Genomic DNA, 21,041 nt, shown 5'->3' with positions numbered 1-21,041 from the left:
GTATGCGGCTATACAGTATTATCTTCCGAGGATGCCATCCATACCACGTTCCAGGAACGCCTGCTGGAACCCTTTCTCTTTCCTAGACATGAATTCTCTCGTGTTTGCCTTTTCGTTTCTTTCATGCATGGCTCGCTTTCGTTGCGTTGACACTCGATTAATTAAACTTTATAGCCAATAGAAATATATCGATTCTCTGTGTATTACATATTTTAGATATTATATTAGAACTTTTGTTTCAGCATTGTCTGAAATGTCAGGAAGTATCAGAATGTTTTGATACAGACGGATAAATCGATGGGTGAAATAACGTTTGGGGAAAATTAGTAAATTAACACATAATTAGTAATTAACACAAATTATCTTTTCTAGGAATTCGTGTAATTTTTAATACACAGATATTAATATTTTACCGATGCTTTTATGTTTTTAATTCGTTAAACCTTTCTCCCTATTTAAAAACCTCATATACATCAGCTTTTACACAACTTCTTTTTTCGTACATCCTTTATCACATGCTAATATTATTTAAATATAAATGTTAATTGTAAATAACGAATGTATACAAACATACGCGGAAAAAGTAAAATGTAAATCATTTATATCACTTACCGGTTATGCCACATCTAGTCCAATAGTTTCACTCCAACTTTTATATTTATCTTTTTTCTGCTACTCCCCGTCTATTTATAGCACACGACAATACCAAAGTATGTAATGTTATGGCATTCGATTATTTTCGAACGGTATACGAAAAATATCAAGTTGCCGGAGGATTTTCTATTTTTACTTCTTTCGATTCTCTGGCACAAATTTTCGCATTGACCTTTCGCGAAACCTTTCTCTCGTTTAACTCGTACTTTACACAAAGAATAGAAACCGCAAATATCCAATTCAAAGATATATTATTAGCCTATCATATTTCAGGAACACCTTTTCTGGCTTTTATTGTTTCTTCACACTCTTATCGCGTTTGCCGTATCATTTATCTTCTTTGCCTTTTCCTGCTACTTTGTTGTCAGTCTACATCTCGTTTGAATCGTGAAAAACGAGAGCAATTAATATTACTTTCCAATGTGAGCTAGAAATATCATATTTCAAGAGAGTTCCGGAGAATGTTGCATTGTGCTACCGATTCTAAAGACATTCTTCCTGGCCACTTTCATCAAATATTCTATAGGCTTTCAAGTTTCCTTTGTCCGTCTAACTCTTCTGAATAATGCGCCATTACTAATTACGAATAATTTCTTCTACTAGAATCTATCCATGATGGAATGTTCGTGGTACATGGATAACGCCTTTTATCTAATTTTCGTAATGCAAAGGTTAAATCTTCTCAAACGTCTTGGAATAAAACAATTGGGATCCAGCTATATCCGAGTCAAAATACTAGCTCGTACCGAATATAAGATTCTTCTACGTATTGTCTTCATAATTCTCGGTCGATACCTCGTTTGACCTTTCGATCACGAATCCAAAGATCAAGTCATTCTCAACCTCCGAGGAATCGCACGCGCGTGCACAAAATCGAGACTTAAACGAGTGTGAAATTTTGCGAAGGCGCATACACACACGTAACACCTATGCCATGGGTTTTTCGATGTTCGTAAAAACCGTATCAGCGCGGTGAATAAGGCCGCGCCTGTCGCGCGAGCATATTCTTGCGAACAAACTGCGAATAATACGTTCGCGCGGCTACGTACGCCCTTACCCAGCGAATTATCGTCGCGGCCAGGTATCGTAAACATGAGAACGTTATGTCTTTAGCAGCCTCGCAGGAAACATCGATCGGTGCCCTCGATTGCATCGTTGTCGGTGGAACGATAGTCCAGTCGCGGAGACATTCGCCTCCACAATGTCGATGCAATCGTAGAGCGGGGCTCTTGTTCTGCTCTAAGTATCGCGGCTGTTTCGAACGAGACCGTTCTTGCGACAGTGTTCGCCGCGATTTTACGATAGAAAATACGACGGTGAACGTCTCTTCGGGCCGTATTCGATGCATATACGCGCGTACTTTCGTAAGACGGTACAACGAGCACCCGGTGAAAAAATATTAAACGAGAATGACGGTCCTCGTAGAACCCTCTTGGTGATTTTATCGCTCAAAACGTTCTTTTATATTTCTCTTGGATGATCTTCCAATTTTATATTTAAATTTAGGGATGTTTTCCTTTCTCCGTGGGAGATTGGGGTGATTCAAAGTGGGATCATCGTTCTGTTTTATTGTTTGACAATAAAATAGTTTGATACGTATAGATAAGGTAGTTGCATTTGCAAACTATGATTTCTCTGGGTAATTTATAATTGCGAATAAAATTACAAATAGGAATTGTTTCCGATTGAGACTCATGCATATGTCGTAATTAAGATTCGAGCATAATTGCACCAACGAAACTTCTCAATTATCGAACCCATATCGACGCGTAAATCGACGATAACACGAAGAAAGAAGTAATAACGTAACACAGATAATATTATTGGCGCAAAGATTAGGTTTCATGGGTTTTATAAATTTTATATATGCCGATGATTATAAAAGTGACTTATCAAGAATCTAAAAAAGACGGATTTAACAGCTACTTTGCGGTGCGTCTATTTGTAATAATCTGGAACTATTTTTGCAAAGTAATAGAAATTGAGTCGCTGCAGTTAGTTGTTTGAATTCAGTTCATGCGTCAGACGCAAAATCGTAAATATCTCGAAACGAAAAATATATGGCTTAGGTTACTTTTATAATCACCTATACATATAATACTAGCTATTGATATAAGACCACACCAACCCGTATCTTATTGATTGTCTTTCTAGAGATAGCACAGTCTACATTTTCAGAACTCGTGTACGATATAATAAAATGAGTATATATATAAAATATTGATGATAAGTTTCAGAAAAACCAATACAGATTATCAAATAAATTGCTACGTCGATCAATTACAACTTTTCCAAAGTCGTCCGAAATATCAGGGACGTAAATCATCAGGCCGCGGCGCACCGATCTACCTCAATTTCTCGAAAAGCCTCACGCGTCTGTGGAACCTATCCGACCAATTATAATTTCCACGACATCTATTCTCTGGCTCGACAATACCGTCCCGCGGTAAGATGGATCTCGATCCGAAGGAAACAGTGCCGACGAGTCGCACGAAGTACCGTCGCGCGGCGTCATCAATTCATCATCCGGACTTTTCGAGCGAACGTCACTATATCATCCGAGCATGAATTCACGCTACGACAACACATCGTGTGTCTCGCGAGCGTGTAACGTGCGTTATATTTAAAGCAGCACGCACCGGACGATATACCAAATACTACAGTCCACCCACCGGTGTTTTGTGAAGCGCGGGTGTGACGACAGTCGGCGAAACGTGGGACGAACAGAAGAAAATTGTGACCAGAGAACCTCCTACGCCAGCTCGCAATTTTCTGCGACAACCAGACGTTTCCGAGAGCGTATCTTGTCATCCCCTTTTCTTGCGAATCGCTCTTTTTCAACCGTTGACTCTTTATCGCGCGCGAGAGCGTTGGCCGACCGCAAATATGGCAAAGCCTCGACCAGAACCTCTCCAATAAAAACGTCATAAACCAAGAGTTGCGAATATTGCGTGGATTTTACCTGTCGAATTGTTGACCGATCGTTTAGGTGAAGTCGCTCGGATAGGGTAAGCAGTTCTTGGGAATCTCACTGTCAGTGAAAAGACACGAGAGATACCTTGTGAAAGGATTAATCTTAGTCAGTCTCCTTTAAGTCAATTAAGGGCAAATCACATACAATACAATTAATATTTTCATTCATCTAGAATCTTTTCTCCGTCGAACATTTTTTCTACAGATTCTTCGCCTAATTCGAACGTAGAAGAAGGAAATGCATGGGGGTAGGTGAGAGAAGTCAGAGGGGCGAGAAGACCAAAGGCGATCGCGCATCGAAATGCTCGAGGCGTGGAGCGGGTCGACATGGAAGGCGCGCTCGGATGTTAGCGAAAATAAATTATTGCCGCGTTTTCAATTTTTAACCCGTTCCGGCCGTTCTTTTTTCACGACGTTTGCTCCCTCGACCCGGCCAATCTACGCTCAATCTTCCCGCATTCGCCGATCCTCTCTCTGTCCGTATGCGAGCTACGGAGCCGCGGTGTTCCGCTGAATTAAACATAAGTCAGCGAGTATAAAATATGCCGCGAACGTTACCGGCAGATATAAAACGCGACTCGTTGGTAGGTGTACGTGCCACGTGCACCGCCGGAATGCGCGGGATACCACCTTTTCTTCCCTAGCCCGGAAAAAGCTTTACGTTCCACCGAAAATCGATCGATCGATCTGTCCAAAGTTGTAAACTATGTCGCGATGAAAATCCCAGATCTTCCGTCTAGCGTGCGCTCTCTGTAATATGTCGATTATTATCAACTGAAAAACTAGTGGACGTGCATCTGAGGAAACGCTCATCGAAAGCGTCACGATTTCATGGTTTATCAGCGTAGAGATTTAAGATTGTTCAACATAATACGTTCACTAATGTAATAATACATTCACGTATGTATATTATACTTATGATGCATCTATGATACTCCAAATGCAATCTCTCTTTACGCGTAATTTGTTGTCAATTAACATAGTATTTCTGCATGTATTATAAAAAAATTACTTAGGAGTTTCCAGTAAGTAATATCACGATGTCAAGATAATAAGTATATGTAGTAAATTAACGCCAACGAAGGATTCCGATAGTAATCTGATAAATAATTGAAAAAAAGAAATTTATTTTATTCACGATGACAGGTTTGCAATTTTTCGTTATTAAGGGTAATAGATATCGTAGTAAAAGATTCTAAAATACATGTTAAATTTGTAGAGTGTAACCATGGAAATACGTTCCGCGAATAAAAATATGTAAAACAGTTGCCAGTTTACATAAACGTATGCTTCAAGCTTCTTTATTACCATGATATTAAACGCTATACACGGGCACAAAGCTCGCCACAAATTGAACTCATATCTGTATAAACAATGAATAAAAGACCTATCGGTGGACGCAACGATGATAGCGTCAATTTATATCATCTAGTTGTTACCCTATAAGATATTCCATTATTTCAGCGGACAAATATTTTCGAGAAATTTAATCGTCGAAATATTTTTAAGAACGAGTATTCAAATAAGAAATTTTAAATATATGTGCATTTATAAGTATTCATTTACATGAAGCTTGTGTTTTACCTAGAAGCAAAGTAGAAGTTAATGAAATGTAAAAGGATAAAAACTACTTTAAAGTTGACACCGTTAGCGAATAAGAAATTCTAGATTTCCTTAGAATTCAATATTAACCTAAAATTCTATCCCACACTTACGAAGCTCTCGGATTAATTTGTAGGATATATAATGTTGCAATATATATAATTTAAGTAAACTTTTCATCGATCTTTGACGTGCAAAATACAAATCCCTCGAATTATTTTATCACATGTCGTATTTAATGCACTGCTCCTTTGTATTTGATTCATAGATCCTTCGTTTCATAAATTTCACGTGTTGTAACATCTTTGACTCTCGATCTGTAGAATCGTGGTGATAAACTCGCAAAAACAAGAAAAAGTATCTAGATCATTTGTACCGAAGGGGAAGAAACGGTCCTCAAAGTAGAAGATTGAAAATATATTTGTAGCAGTATTTTAACCGGAAGATAGGAAAAATGCTAAAGTAGTCAGAAGGCTGACGCTTAAGGTCCTACATAGTTTCAAACGTGCATAGAAAATATCCAAATCGGAAGTATCATCAATCAACTGGATCGAGCACGAACTGACGATCGTCAGTCGAAACGTATGTATAACCTAATTACGTATGTTCGGTCGAAGAAGGAGCGGATCGTCCGAATGCACGACGAATACCGAGTGTTGCTTCGTATGCAAAAAGTTCGGTATTCATTGAACGGCAACATTTCGAGATCAGGCCGACTATGCCTGTTTCTTTCGTTGGTTACACCGTTGTTCACGGTATCCTCAATTAAACGCGCGACTTAACAACGCGACTTAACAACGTGACTTAACAGCGCGACTTAACAGCGCGGCTCGTTGTTAATGCACGGCGTGTAACGCGCGTCAACATTCCCCGGCGTTTTCCCCGAGTTTTCCCTCGCCTTTCGTTCATGGCGAATCGTCGGCCGTTGCGACCAGCTTATTAACGAATAAATTATGTCATAACGGTCTGATCGGTACCCGTTGCGTAAATGGTAATAGATGCGGGGCTTTGTGAACACTCTCGGCGTGTTACGTGCCGCTCCACGGTGTGCGGTTATGTTAATTAGATACGGGAAACGCAGCGATAACACGACAGGCAATCCGTCCAGCAATTATATGTAGTTCTTAGTCGTTTTCTTTTCAGTGTTTTTGTAATTAATTTGTCTGAAAAAAGGTTATTAAATACGGAAGAGAATAAATCATATAGTTTATATTCACAAATTGGTTTTCATCGTATCTCTTTAATTATGCAAAGACAGGTGTTAACGTGTAGTGGAACAAATAGTTCATTGATCCTCTCTACTATATAAAATGATTTCAAACAGTATAGACACATACGTTTATTTTCCAATGCAGTCATACCAGATTTTACATTTCATTTTCATAGTATCAAAGCTTTCTAGTCATATGAAAGTATTGTAGTACTAAATGATATTCTACGATTTTTTTTAATGTCAATTCGTTCTTCCTATTTAATAAGTTAATAGAGAGATAGAGAGAGAGAGAGAGAGAGAGAGAGAGAGAGGGGGAGAAAAAGAGAAAGAGAGGGAGAGGAATCTTCCGTTCGAATGTATTCCTTCGTCGAATTAACTCCTTCTTTATATCGCGATACAAATTTCACATATCAGCCGGTGCTCGGACATTTTTAACGCGCAGCCCAGCGTAAAATCACGTAATTCGCGCGGCTTGTTAAGTAGAAGCGTCCGTACGCTACTTACTCGCCCTCTTGCACGCATACGTGTCCATGTGCACCCACCCAAATCTACTTGCCTACATTCGAGGCCGGCGCTGCGCGGCGAAGCACGAAGCGAAGCTTCGTAAGAAAAGTCTCTCTCGTCCTGTTCGCAATGCGCGATCCCGTTCTTAATTAACCATATTTCCAGCACGATGTACCGGTCGTGTGCGAGAGTAGTGAACCCCGATTTGACAAATGCGCTCTGAAACGCGTGTTTCATCGTGTTGTACCAGCATCGTGTTGCTTGAGCACAATGCGCGTAAACGAGCACAGTTTAAGAAACGTAAAAGCAATGAATTTCATACGGCTAATAGAGTAGAGCGGCCGCGATCCTTTAATTAAATCCATTTACGAGCCGTACTAATCGAAGGCGGCCCTGACTCAATGTCGGAGCAACGAGTCGGTCATAATTCATATGTCAGATTCGCAGACGAAGCTATGCGTTCTAACACGCAAAGGCGGATTTATACATTCGCTATTCAACAATAAATAAATAACGAATATTCGTCATTCATGGAGGGACCATATGCGTCGAATGTGACTTCTAGATCGAGTCTGTATTGATGCAGTAGCTCATATAGACATGAAAAGGGTCAAGAGTAAGCTTGAATCCATGATAGAGTTAAGATTAGGTTACAATTTTTGTATCCTTACGAGTAGATTTCGGAAGTTCGTACATTTGTGAAAAGTTTAAACGAGCGAGAACCAACATAGTATGTAAATATGTCCAAGTAAGTTGCTCGTTATGAGATTTAGAGTGTAAAACAAGTCTCTATTCATGTTGTGTATACAAACATATGAATTCGAATGAATATTAGCAGCCTACTTACGGAAGGAAAACAATACCAACCTAAATACTAATTGTCGTTCATCGAATGTCATTTATCGAATAAACGCTATATACATACATACATACGCTACATGCTATTGCACTGATGAGCAATTCTCCGAATCCAGTATGTATAAAACTGGCTTTATACCAACTACTTGTTAGCCGTGATATCGAATTATTCGGTTTCTCGTGAACCAAATCTCGTTGACCTTAATTAGTTCTACTGTTTTAGTTTGATCTTGGTTCGAGTTAATTATTATTGTTATTATAGTTGCGAGTGACAGTGATTGATTTGCGAGTGGATGATAGCTTTTTCGTGTTACGCGGGTTGAATTTAATCTAATTAAGGATCGTTTGTTTCTATTTAAAGTACAAATAAACTTGTTAAAATACGATGTTTCGTCAATATTATGTTTTCATTATAAAGTATTCAGTTCCTTCGGAGAATTAAACGGGAATATAAATTTAACATGTAATAACGAAATGTAATAACGAAAAATGAAATTACCTATCCCTTATTGCTGTTAAACTTCGCGAAAACTATTAAAGGATTGAGCAACGTGTATTTTCTTGCGGTGTACATGCGCAATTGCTCGATGTTACGATTTATCGTGCCACTCTGAAAACTGGCGCGAAACGAGTCGGCACGATCAACACATCGCGTAAAATAGTGTTCTCAAGTGAAATATGTATCCTCGGGTGATTGCGCCTCCGACAGTTTATTCTCGCTTCAATAATAACAGTGAAGCATAAAATAGCGATGCGATTTATGTCCATGCACGATGTACTTATAGATTTTCGAAATGGCCACGAAGAAACTTAACTTTTACGTGTAAATTTTTATTTCAATTTAATCCTAAAATAATTACCTTGAAATACACTTTTACTTACTTATAATACTTAAAATATACTTTTTCATAAAAGATGTCTTTCAAACCTTTCATGTTCGGCAAAATCACAAGGTGCATTTTATGGTCTTTGAATCTACAACATATCATTGAATCTTGATCAATCGAAAATCGAGAAACAAAGAAAGGCTTTGTATTACTGTTTGCACTTTGCTTCACGTCGTTATATATCGTATGATATTATCCTGAATCTTCGTAACAACAATATTCGATGGTCAATCACTCGATAACATCCGATTATGTTTTACCACTTCCACACCGACTAATCGACAACAACGATCAGTTCATTTAATCTTTGGACAAGTATTCTTGAGCCTGCGCTGGCCGTTTCGATTCTTTCACATTTCTAAATCTTTCGGATTGCTGTCATTAAATCTACAGAGTGATTAAATTGGAAAGTGCGAAACTTTGACCATTTAAAGCGAGTCGAAAGGCTCGAAGAGAAAGTCGTGTGTTGAATAAATATTTCAATCGGTCAAGTCGCTTGGAATTAACGCAAATGATGCATTTTAATTTTCCGGAGGAGCGAAGCAGTGCGAATGTAACGCGTGTTCTGACCGAACTATGGATAATTAATGAGCGTATCTTTCAGGCGTTTATTAGGAAATCGATAAAATTGCACGAAACAATTTACGCGGTGATTCACGGGATTCAACGCTTTGCCACGTTGTTTAACGATCATTTATCGCAATGCGATTTTTTATGTGACTCCAGATGGTTTAAACACCGCGATCATGTTGAGTAATTAACTGTTTATCGTCTGTAAATTGATTTAAAACGTTCGCGGAAAAATTGTTAATTATTTGGACTGCCGATGGCTGGATCGAACGTGAAGTTTTTTCAATCGAGATCAACCAGATACGGTTCACGGGGCGAAATAAATTATTCAAGTATGTAGTTCGACATTTACCTGCTTAGCAAATCCTATTAAACCTTTTTCTCAGCGATACGTGAAGCATCGACTGGCTTTTGTTGTCTGGAAATGGAACGGTTGCGCAAAGAGAAAGGCGCCGCACGATGCCTCCTTGAATAAAGGAAAAGAAACTACTCTGTCTAATCTTTTATACAGGTTCTGCCGGCCGGTTAACTGCCTTTGGAATTATTTTAGACAGTCGTGCTCGTTCGCAATTGGAAATTAAAATGTTCGATGTTATTCGAACGATAATGAAATGTTCATTGTGTGAAAATTCTCCTAGTCCTCATTTACTCTGATTAGAATTTTAATCATGGATTGTGTGGTGACGAATCTTCGTATGGGTAATAGTGGCATAATATATTCTTTGCTTAGTATAACACGCGATTAAAATATGCGATTAAAAATATTTTTTAGAAATTTTAAATATAGAAGATAGCAATCTTGCGAAACAACTATGGATTATTAAACCAAGATTCAAGACGAAACATATTACGAAGCAAAAATTTTAAAGTTAAAGATGTAACTGATTCGTCACGGTAAGGTATTGAGATATTAGAAGTTATACGTATCTTATACGCGGAATACAAAGAAATTCGACGCAAATAAGAGGTCTCCATCCCCTCCTCACCACTTTCACCCTGTCAGCGTTTCAATCGGTACATATATTGCGCAAGCCACAGCGCGAAGAACCGTAACTCATAACATTCTTCGCCACGTAGCGCTCGAAATAGTTCGTTGTTCGTCGTTCTGAATGTCGTTTTGAATGAGGCGGAAGAACAGTCCAAGAATATGATGAATCAAAATACCCCCTCCTCCTACTCGCTGTACGGTTTAGAAAAGAACTAAGAAAAACAAACGAGCAACAAACAAGCAACACGAATGTACACAAGTTCGCGGGATATAAAAAAGAATATAAAAATAGTAGCGCTATAGAAGAACTAAAATAGACACCGTACGAACAAATAGGAAGAAAAAAAAATGAGAAAAGAGCGATCGAAGGAACCATAAAGGCAAGGAAGAAGAATAAATTATAGAAAGAAGAAAACGAAGACGGACGATCATGGTGCAATAAAAAAGATCGAGAGAGACTCCAAAACGATACTGTAGAATAGTGAGACAAGAAACGAGGGAAGGGGAAGGAAAAAATAAGGCAGCAAGAAAGAGCTAGAGACAAGCTCGAGAAGAGGAAGAGAGAAAGGAGGTTGGAGATTGTCCTTCTCCCGCGTGGAGAACGGCCTGGCACCTCCAAGGTCGGCCACTTCGGGTTTTCCAAATCGCGGTCCCACATGACGAGACCGACTTCCTAACTCTGTCTCTCTTCCTCCCATCGAAAGTACCATCTAACGTAAACGAGATAGAATATCTCTGTATACTGAGAACAGGGTGCAAGAAAAAACAGAAGGAGGAAGCGAGCGAGTGCGTGCGTGCCAACGTAATCGAACAGAAAGAAAAAAGAACGCGCATGTTTGATGTACAGGGTGAGTCAGAAAGAGTGACTAGCTCACCTGTGATTGCGATTTACGCATGCACTTTTTTACCATGAATATGAGAGTTAGTGACGTTACGATGGCACGAGTTAGTGATCTTGTAGCACGCGAGAATCGAGAAGTTGTGTGCGATGGAGACAGATGCACGATCAACTGGCGTGGATTGATGGGAACATAAAATTGAAGCCGCTCGCCAACGTGCATTTTAATGGTAATACGACGCGTTGTGACGGACACTGATACAAATATTGAATGAAAAATGCGATAGTTCTGAATCAACGGAATATGTAATGTTTCCGTGATTCTGATCGTATCGGGGTTGAGTGACGAATGTGAACTTAGTCATCATGTTTTATGGGTGTTAATATTAATGTTTAACAAGGGATCAGAGTTGGGTGGCTAGCGTTTTATCTCGACACAGTATCATGGTTAGATAGACGAGAGTGTCGTGTGGTAAAAAATTCAATTCGATTTCATGGAAATTCAATTTTTCTTTGGGGTGATTTGGGTAAGGTTGATCACTCGATGATTTCAATTGCTGAATTAAAATTAGAGGACGAATTGAAATTTTAACTCGAAAGGGAGATGAAACAGCAACAAGACAAAATTTTGACTTGAACTACGAAAGTCGAAACAGTCCCTCTACTTTAAAATTTTTCGATTTGTAGAAACACTGTACAATCAAACTACGGAAGATTAATATCGCTCTCCAGTAGAAATACGTCACGAATAAAATATTACTCGCCGAACTGAAAAAAAGAAAAAAAGAAAAGATCGTTGACTAGAAACAGTAGCCATTTTTCGAATACCGGAACACCCATGGACTATTCTTTCTTTTTTCCTGATCAAGAATCAATAATCGTTTAGTAAACGCGCTCGTTTGATGTGTATCGATCGTATCGATTGTTATACGTTCGATTCCCTGGGTTTTTTCTACCACGGACGTGGGTGATCGGCATTCTTCCGTGTAGTTAATTTAAAAGCAGAGCAAGGTTTTATCTTATCGTAAACAACGATTTGTGCTCCTATATCCGGAACTCGACGGGCATCGAAGCAACTCGTTTAATATGTATACACATTATTATGTATACACATCTTTTTCTTTCGCTCTCGAGTCTTGCTTTTTTTTTTCTATTGAAGTTATGATCTCCTTTGAACGGCAGAAGACAGAAGGATAGATAAAGAAGGTAAGAAGCGAAGAAAAAGAGAACAAAGCAAAGTCGATCAGGCGGAACAATTTTCAAGAATTATATTTATATTTGTTCGCCTGGAAAAACCGCGTATCACGTTGGGGAATGCATAAAAAGTCGTAGATTGTATCGGCGTCGTGGCTCGTGATTCTTTAACAATAGATATACGACTCATGACTTCATGAGACGGTTTTTCCCGATACAAATCTTTATTCACTGATTTTCTTATTTAACGATCGTTACGATCGATACGTATCGCAAACTTAGTCGCGATTTACAGTCGATCACGATCGACTAACTACGCGATACAAACTACTACTCCATTTAAGAAAATTAATGGTCGTATTCGTTTATTTATATACGCGCACGGTGAACAAGATTGCCGGACAATGTTTAAGTAGCTATTGTTTCATACAATTGGGTGAAAATGAGAAAATTTATAGATAATGAACGAAGACTGCATCGCAGAAAATCGCAAAATCTTGTGAAATTGCATATAGTAGATCGAGAGGATACTGGGTTTAGGTAAGTTATCGTTGATTGCAAAATTGTATCTTATTCGTTCAAACATGGTACGCTCATCTCGCATTAATCTGTAAGAGCTAACTTGGGAAAGTAAATTTAAATGAATGTTTTCCTCATTTGACACCTTGCAAAGAAAGATATAAAATCTTCGTGTTTTTAGATTTAGTGTTTTTCAATTACAATAAAAAAGTATATGCTAAAAACTCTTTCGTGAATACCCACGCAGTTATGGATACCTTCAAATCTAAATTTCAAATATCTTAAAACATAAATTTACGAATAATACTTTCTCAATAAAATACGATACACTGTGATGCCATTACAATATACACATAACATTATCCTCGCAAAAATCTATAGCATCCATGCGGAAATTTGAATCGTCAAAATGATCCTGCACATTCGATTATCAAAACACAGCAATTTCGACCCGTTACATTATTCTCACGATTGTTAATTCGAGTGGTGACGTTCCTCGGCCCCCTTTCCTCTGATTTGTGGCATTCCTTGGCGGTCGGTTCGATTGCTGAACGAGCGAAGAAGTGGAAAGAAAGGCCCGCAGCGCGGCAGATGAATACGGTCTGGATCGGAGGCCCCCGCACCGCATCGGTAGAATTGAATCGTTGGATTATGCGGAACGCGAGCTTTTCGCGCCTTTGTTGGACCGCTGTGTGCATCCTCGACGCTGGATCGTAATGTATGCACCGTGATCGCGGCGTTGCACACGTGTAACGCGCGGGACCCACTCGCAACAATGGTGATGCGTGGGCGGCTAAGTGTTATTAATAGCGAACACTGCCAATATCTCGGCTACAAGCGATGCGGCGCAACGGTGCGCAATAATGAGGCAATTATTAACGAGACTCGATTATGCGGTCGAGGTAGCGTGCGCAGAACTGCGTTTTAGCGGCAAAAAGCTTACCTTTAAGCTGATTCGCGTAAAGTAATAGCGGCACTGGTGCCGTTTAGTCTGTTCACGCGTCTTTCACCAAGATTTATCTCCCACCTTGTATCTTGTTCTTTCTCATTTCTTTTCTCATTTCATTTTCTCATGCGGGAAATAAAATTCCCAGGAAAGTAACAGAGTTGGTGAAATTGATTGACGGTAGGCGCTAAATTTTCCAGAAAAGTAGAAGATTGAGTACAGAGAAAAAAGATTTATTTTCCTATTAAGAGAAAGTGTAATGCAAATTTTTCAAAAATGTAGAAACTTATATATAACGTTTGAAAAATTCAATGGAAAATGTTTTCTATTTTGCCGAGATAAGATTTTAATATATTGGCTTCTTAGGTTTTTCTCTTCCTTTCTCTCTTTCTCTCTTTCTCTTCATGACAATGTACACTTATTGTCTCAAATACGCTCGAGTTATCCGGATCGAGGTACTCAATCATCTTGAGTAGCTTCTAAATTATGTTGCTCTGTTTTTTGTGAGATTTTACGATCACACAAGAGAAGTACCTTTTTACTTTTGGTTTTAAATGCAATCTGGCTGGAGGGTGCGTTATTGTGCGTCTTACATACCGTTTCTCGAACGGTATGGTTTCAAATACATTTCAGTTTCAACCGTTCCTATAAAATCTTGTAACATATAGCGTGGTTGCACTCTCCTCGTTATACTATCTTCAACCATATTGAAGAGAAACATGTTTCGTTTGAAAGTATTTAAGTGCCTTTCTATTATTCTTTGTAAGACGTTTCTTGTTAAAATCATAAAATTTGCATGTACAGTGATTTTTATTTTTAACTTGCAAAGTATTAATTAAATGTAAAAGATAACAGTTAAAATTGTATTCGATATGTAAACGGAAGAAACGTATCATTTCTTGAGCTTTGAAGTTTAGGCAGCATCCTGTTTCTTGAGAAAATATATACCTAATTCCGGTGGGCGATAGGCAGTTCGTTTGCTTAAATTCTAATGCCAGGTATTCTCCATTCGGATAATTTATTTTTGTAGGTAGTATACGGTGCAGTAAATGTTTGAGTTTTCTTAAAGTTGTAATGTCTTATGACTCATTGTTTCGATGTGTAGTACATATGTGCATGTGGAAATGTTATTTTCGGACGTACATGCGGCGATCTTTCCTATCCACGCATCAAAGTCTCCGTAAGCCAAGTATCACTACAATCTCAGGCAATCTTAATATTACTGTACTATCGTTTCAAACAACTAAGGCTTAAATTTGAACAGACGAAATAATTTCTATTAAAATGATACAACTTATTTAACGTAGGTAAACTTTTAAAATATCATTTATAATTGTCCAATATTCAAACATAAATGAAAATATCTATTCTATTTCTTCAAAACTTCTTTTTAATTACAGCACTGTGGTAAATCGTGCATAACAACGATAGAAACGCAAAATCATCATACAAACGAGGCATATTATCGTTTTTCCATGGCAAAAACATGAAAGGATCGTTTGCGATATCGGGTTGAGCCGGTTAGTACGAACATCCAGGTGTTAGTACTGGCAACAGGTCAAATTTATAACGTCCACGCAGCCGTTCTAGGACAAGGGCCTTGCGAAGATCCGACGAGCTCTATAAAACGCTTAATAACGCGGCCTTAAGGGCTGCTCATGGCGGACAAAGCCAGACCTGCCGTAACTTGTTCATGGTGATGCACCGACGGCATTACGAAGCTGCGTTATGCCCCCATTATGCGGTATTATGTTACTATTTACGCTATTACAACTCCCTATTTATTTGTCTTCTCTCGCCGACCATTTTTCCCGCTTCATCTTCTTCCCGATTCCGCCATTTTTCGACGTGCCGCGCCGCTTAACTTGTATTTACAAATTACGGGTCAGGTGCCATTCTTACGATATCAAATTTGTAAAATAAAGAAGATCCTTCCTGAAACGCGGACAACTCGAATACTTTGAAATATTCGATCGTTGTTTTATAACATTCTTTAAACTATATACTATATGTTTATAATATATATGATATGGTCTAAAAAATCAAGCAGTGAAACTTTATGAATCGAATGGTATGAAGAACATTAAATATTAAAAATGTTATTTCTTTAGATAAGAAGTAAAACGACGTGAGGTATAACATTGTTCAACAAAACGAATTCACGTTATCTGTGAAATAGCTCTGAAACTGAAGAACATCTCCAATATCTTCTTTAATAATGTATACGACCGGTATATAAAATTATTTCTTTCAAATGACGTTTATATCTACTCTCTGAGATATTATTATGCCTTATCTAGCGGTTTATTTTATTACCCCACGCTTTTTTTTTTATATTATAAATTACAAATATCTCAATAATGTATTTTACATATCGGCAAGAATTTCTATCCCACTATCTTGATTGCCTTGAAATTGTATGATCTTTTTGCTATTTTGTTATATGCAACGAAGCAGCATTGTAATGAAGTCTGGCTGGTGAACTCGACGAAAGACAAGCGTGAGAATAAGGAACTGCGATAGGCTCACAGTTACGTTTGGTCATTTAATGTCTGCGACTACGTCGTTTAACTATCCGAATGCAGAGAACTTGAAAGGGTTTACGGTTCTTGCGATTCTTGTTCTGCTACATCGAATACGTAAAATCTAAATTCGAATTTTCGGTATCATTATCCTGTTTCAATGGATTTAGTATCGAATCTTAAATTAATTATGCACTTATCAAGTTAACTAATAACATTTGTCTGCTAGACTGACTTTAAATTATTCAGTTTTTTCAATTTTCTCACAGTCTCATTCCACAATTTTACTCATTTTAGAACTCATAAAATTAGCCTTACTTTGACAAAAGAAGAATTCTTTTATACAAATTATAAAGTCAACCGTCTAAGAATTGCCTGTACTAAAACCGTCTATATTCCGATGCTCGAAAGAACATTGGTAGCCACCAGATATGTAGGTGTGGATTCCTTCTCGAGCGAAGAAAGATGCAGGAATAAGGAGACCCGTTCCCGCGACCGTGTTTAGTCAACATTATTACCATTCGGAATCTTTAGTTAGTTTACCGTGGCGGCATTCCATATAGCAATGCCACGAAGGTGCAACGCTACGCTGCGATGGTTCGCGCGGCATACTGGCATTATATGCGCATAAGTTATGCACATTATCGTTATGCGCCAGTTCGAGCATAATTTCACCTCTCAAGAGGTTCGTATACACGCACCAACTCCGTACAAGTTACTTAGGAACTCTGATTTCAGTTTCTGTTTCCTGGCTGTTTCTTCCCTCTAGCCCTCTTTCACCTGTTTCTCTTTATTCCTGTTTTATGTGTGTCGACCGGCTTGTTTCGCCGTGTCTTTTCTTTGTACCCAATTTTTCTCGTCTACTCTTTTATTGCTCTTATTTATCGTATCCGTTGTACATACGGAACGATCTTTGCTCATTTTTGTTCCTACAAACAACTTTTAAGAAGAAATGAGACAAAGTTTTGTGAATGTTTATAGTTTTGTGAATGATATCCATATCTGTATTAGCGTAACAGAATTAATATTATATTAGTATTATATGAGTATTATAACAAAATTTGAAGCTGATTTAGTTGGGAAAAAGATAATTTTTTATTTCTAGGAAATAACATCAGAACAGTTAAGCACAGTTGGATTATATGGTTGAATTATAAATAAGCCACTCGTGTGTGATGTTTTTTTATTTTAGATTAATTTTATTAAGTCAGACATCCTATTTATGCGATCTAGTTAGCAGTTCGGTAGAAGTATCGTGAACGCCAGTTTTAGGAATCCACAATTAAAAAGTGTCGAAGGTTTTGCAGTAAGGTCACCGCGGTTTATACGTTATAGATTGTGGTGAATCGATAATCGAGACGTATCGAGGGTTTCGATCATAATTGAGTTCGTACGGTATGCTGGGAGCAGTTGAAAATAATTAAGGTAACATTTATGTGATTCTCATAAAACTCTTGCTAGAGAAAAGAATTTTTTCGTCCCTGTAATCGAGGAAGAGAAAAGAGATAGCTGCGAAGAATAAAAGACAAATATGCGTTTTTTTTTTTTTTTTGGTGTTAAAGTATTTTAGTCCTTTTAGAAAAGCCTGGAAAGATGAGCAAGAGCATTGTAGAAGTTAACATGAAAATTGAAATAAACTTGGAATATCAATAGTCATTTATTGCAAATTTGAAGGAACATGAATGAAAAATTTATGTAAAAATCTATGCAAATCCGACTTCAAAGAATTTTAAATTTATTCTTCGCTATCGTTCATAATTTCGAGTCATGTTTTGTGCATAAATTATGTGCTTAAGTTCAAGGCAGATATTACTGGTGATACTCAAATAGATAAGAATTCATTGTAAAAATTAACAATCACATCGTCTGTAGTATAGAATCTAGGAATAAGTATCGTTTCTAAGAAAAGATGCAAGTAAAGTAGAAAAAATATTTCTCGGAAACAGAAAATAAACGTACTTATGTATGTATATATGTAAATCGATGACTTAACAGGCTCGAGAAATGTTGTTGTTTAAAATATCCATAAACTACAAAATGCTTATCAAAACTTAATGTAGAAATTCAATGATTCAATGCAATAAAAGTACGACCGTATAAATTAATTGTAAAAGAGATGAAGAAATTTTAAAATTAATCGAGAGGAATGTATGTGGGAATCATCGTTTTTCAGTTCCTTACTTAAGTCGGGGACCAGACCGTTCATAGACGCGAAAAATTGTGCTCCTCCTCCTAAGAGAAATGGGAGGTAGGATGATCGTGAGGGACGATGATCTTAGATAGTACGCAACTGTCATGGATGGTACACGTGTTTCAGAGCGACGGTCGTTCACGTCCGTTTCAGGTACTCGACCGCCCGCGTAGTCACGTGAGATTTCTAAGACAATATTCAGTTTTCAAGGAGTGTTTTCGTCATTCAACAATTTAGAAAAACATTGGCATTTACGATGCTGGTCAACCCTTTATGATAAATAATAATTTAATTCTTAAAATTCTAGTGAGTCTTAGAGTGATCTGTGGTTCAGTGATTTCTATAACGTGACAAATTAAAACAATGCAAACCTTCATTAAATTTTTTGTATAATGAACATTGAATTCACTTAATATGCTTCGTTCAACGATTATTTCAGTGATGTGAAATTGGAAAAAAGTATGTTCTTCGATTATCTTATAGCTACGAGTGCTTCTGATTGATAGAAAATTAAAAGATATTTATATGACAGTGTGTATTATTTATAAGAAATTACGAATCCGTGTTTTTTAAAGTGGATTCTCAATGTCGATGATTTAATAACATCTCTTTCGATGCTGTGAGAATTTTTAAGAAACGGACTACGTGATTTAATATTATTATTTAAATTTACGATCGATTGTCAAGGATAAAATAATTGAATCTTGCATGGAACATTATTTCTTGATTCTCGCCGTGTCTACAGATAATCGATTTGATTCAAAGACATAATTCATTCCATCGGTTACGTGACTTCAGAAAAATATCTTTGTAATCGACGATTCCTATTTACATCGTTTTCTATCATTTCTTCGTAGCAAGATTTACATCAGCCTCTTTGACGTTCGTTTTATTTTCCATTAATTATCTGACTACTAACACCACATTTCATACACGTCAGTACTTGGTGCTTCAGTGAAAAGCATACTCTGAAATTATTTTTAAAATTTCTCAAGTTGTTTGACAATGTTCTAAAGATTCGTGAGGATAGTGTTGTTCGTGCAATTTAATAAGTTTACTCGAACAATTGCAATTGGTTAATTCTGTTCACTAGTTTAATATTGTTTTTCATCAATGTTTTTCCTCTACTTTCAAAGTTTAGGTAGAAATGGTCAATTCTTCCGATTATCAGAAAACAGAAGTCTCGATAACCCAAATCAAAAGAACAGTACAAAAATTACGATTTAACTTATTAATTTTTTCTTTTCATTAAATTTAATTTAATTCCCCAGCTGATTGAAACCGCAGAGTACCAATGTAAAAGTCGGTTTCCGTCATCGATTTCTCAAAGAACAAAAGTCAATTAAATCCTTTAATTCCGACTATTCAGTTTTCTATTTATCTAATTCCACGTAATTCATCACTACCCTGTAGATAAACTACTGATAATCGCGTTACATAATAGAATACGCATAATTGCTCTGAAGAAAGAAGATTAATCGATCGTTCTTCTACTTTTTTCTTCTTTTTGCATCAAGTATTATACAATTATCTGTGCTGTCGTCGTGATTGTCGTCAACGTGTTGCCATGCAATTACAAACAATATACTCGCAGATTAAACGTTCCAAATGAAAAACTACTTCTCTACCGTTAGCCGATGGGCTATCATTTCAGGAACAAAAACAAAGCAAAGGTTAATTGAGACTGGACCTTCTTTTCTACATTGTCGATCGACCAAACGGTGTCGAATGAGATTCGATTGGCTTCGTTAAGTTGGCCCCGATGAGTTCTATGCTCGCGGCTCGTTCCACGTCGCCTCGGATGGTAATTATCTGAACGAGAAGTATGCGGATCGGCGCAGAATGTCATGACAGGTAACGGTATAATCTTGTGACATTCGAGCGTATTAATATTGCCGCGCGTTTCGTTCGTTCATGGAAGTGTATCGAACTGGATTCCTGAATACGAAATCGTCTCTCTGCCGTTTCCACGTGGAGGGCGGTTACCATTAAAAAAAAAAAAAAAAAAGAAGAAAAACACGCGAAGGAAGTTGAAAGCAATTTCGATCGACTCGCCCATTACCGAGTACCTATCGCATTTTCGACCGTAGTTCGTTAATTTCTTTCAAAAGAAAATTCTGTCAAAATTAAAAAATATACAGGTACTTTTAACAATGATAGGGAAACATATTTAGATATATGTATTTATTTTCATTATAAAACATTAATCATAATCATCATATGTACATACACATTGCAAATTTACTTATTTTTTGAATCTAGTGATCAACCGTTTCGCAATAAGTTACGTCGTTCTTTGATTCGATCCATATTCACAGAAATAATACTTCCAATTGACAAAGCGTCAGGCAACGATCTGAAAATGACATTTCCGGAGTTATGTTTAATTATGTGATGCAGTCGAAGTATGATTTACGCATACACTAGGGTAGTTGACATCGGTTATCTGTGTGTAACGTAACTGGAATTAATTACGCAGAATACCGGCAAACGACACATACATGGCTGAATTGGCGAGAATAGACGATTACGATCGACTCGTGTGTTGTCACAGCAACAATAATTCACAAGGGAAATCCCTG

At 37.5% G+C, this 21,041-nt stretch overlaps 1 protein-coding gene across 3 annotated transcripts in view; it reads left to right on the top strand.

Annotated features, from left to right (window-relative positions):
• Ets98b (DNA-binding protein Ets98B) overlaps positions 1-21,041 on the top strand; it is a 60,142-nt gene that overhangs the window by 18,844 nt on the left and 20,257 nt on the right. The window contains exon 1 of one of the 3 annotated variants that reach the window (XM_072008003.1): positions 20,294-20,313. The exons of the other annotated variants lie outside the window; for them this stretch is intronic. The gene's annotated coding sequence lies outside the window, so the exon portion shown is untranslated. Of the gene's footprint in view, positions 1-20,293; positions 20,314-21,041 lie in introns of those variants that run through there. 3 annotated transcript variants of the gene reach the window in all.

Source organism: Bombus fervidus, chromosome 7 (genome assembly GCF_041682495.2).
Source record: "Bombus fervidus isolate BK054 chromosome 7, iyBomFerv1, whole genome shotgun sequence".
In the NCBI taxonomy this organism is placed as follows: domain Eukaryota; kingdom Metazoa; phylum Arthropoda; class Insecta; order Hymenoptera; family Apidae; genus Bombus; species Bombus fervidus.
The sequence above is the reverse complement of the archived record's forward strand: the minus strand, read 5'-3'. Positions and strand labels throughout refer to the sequence as shown.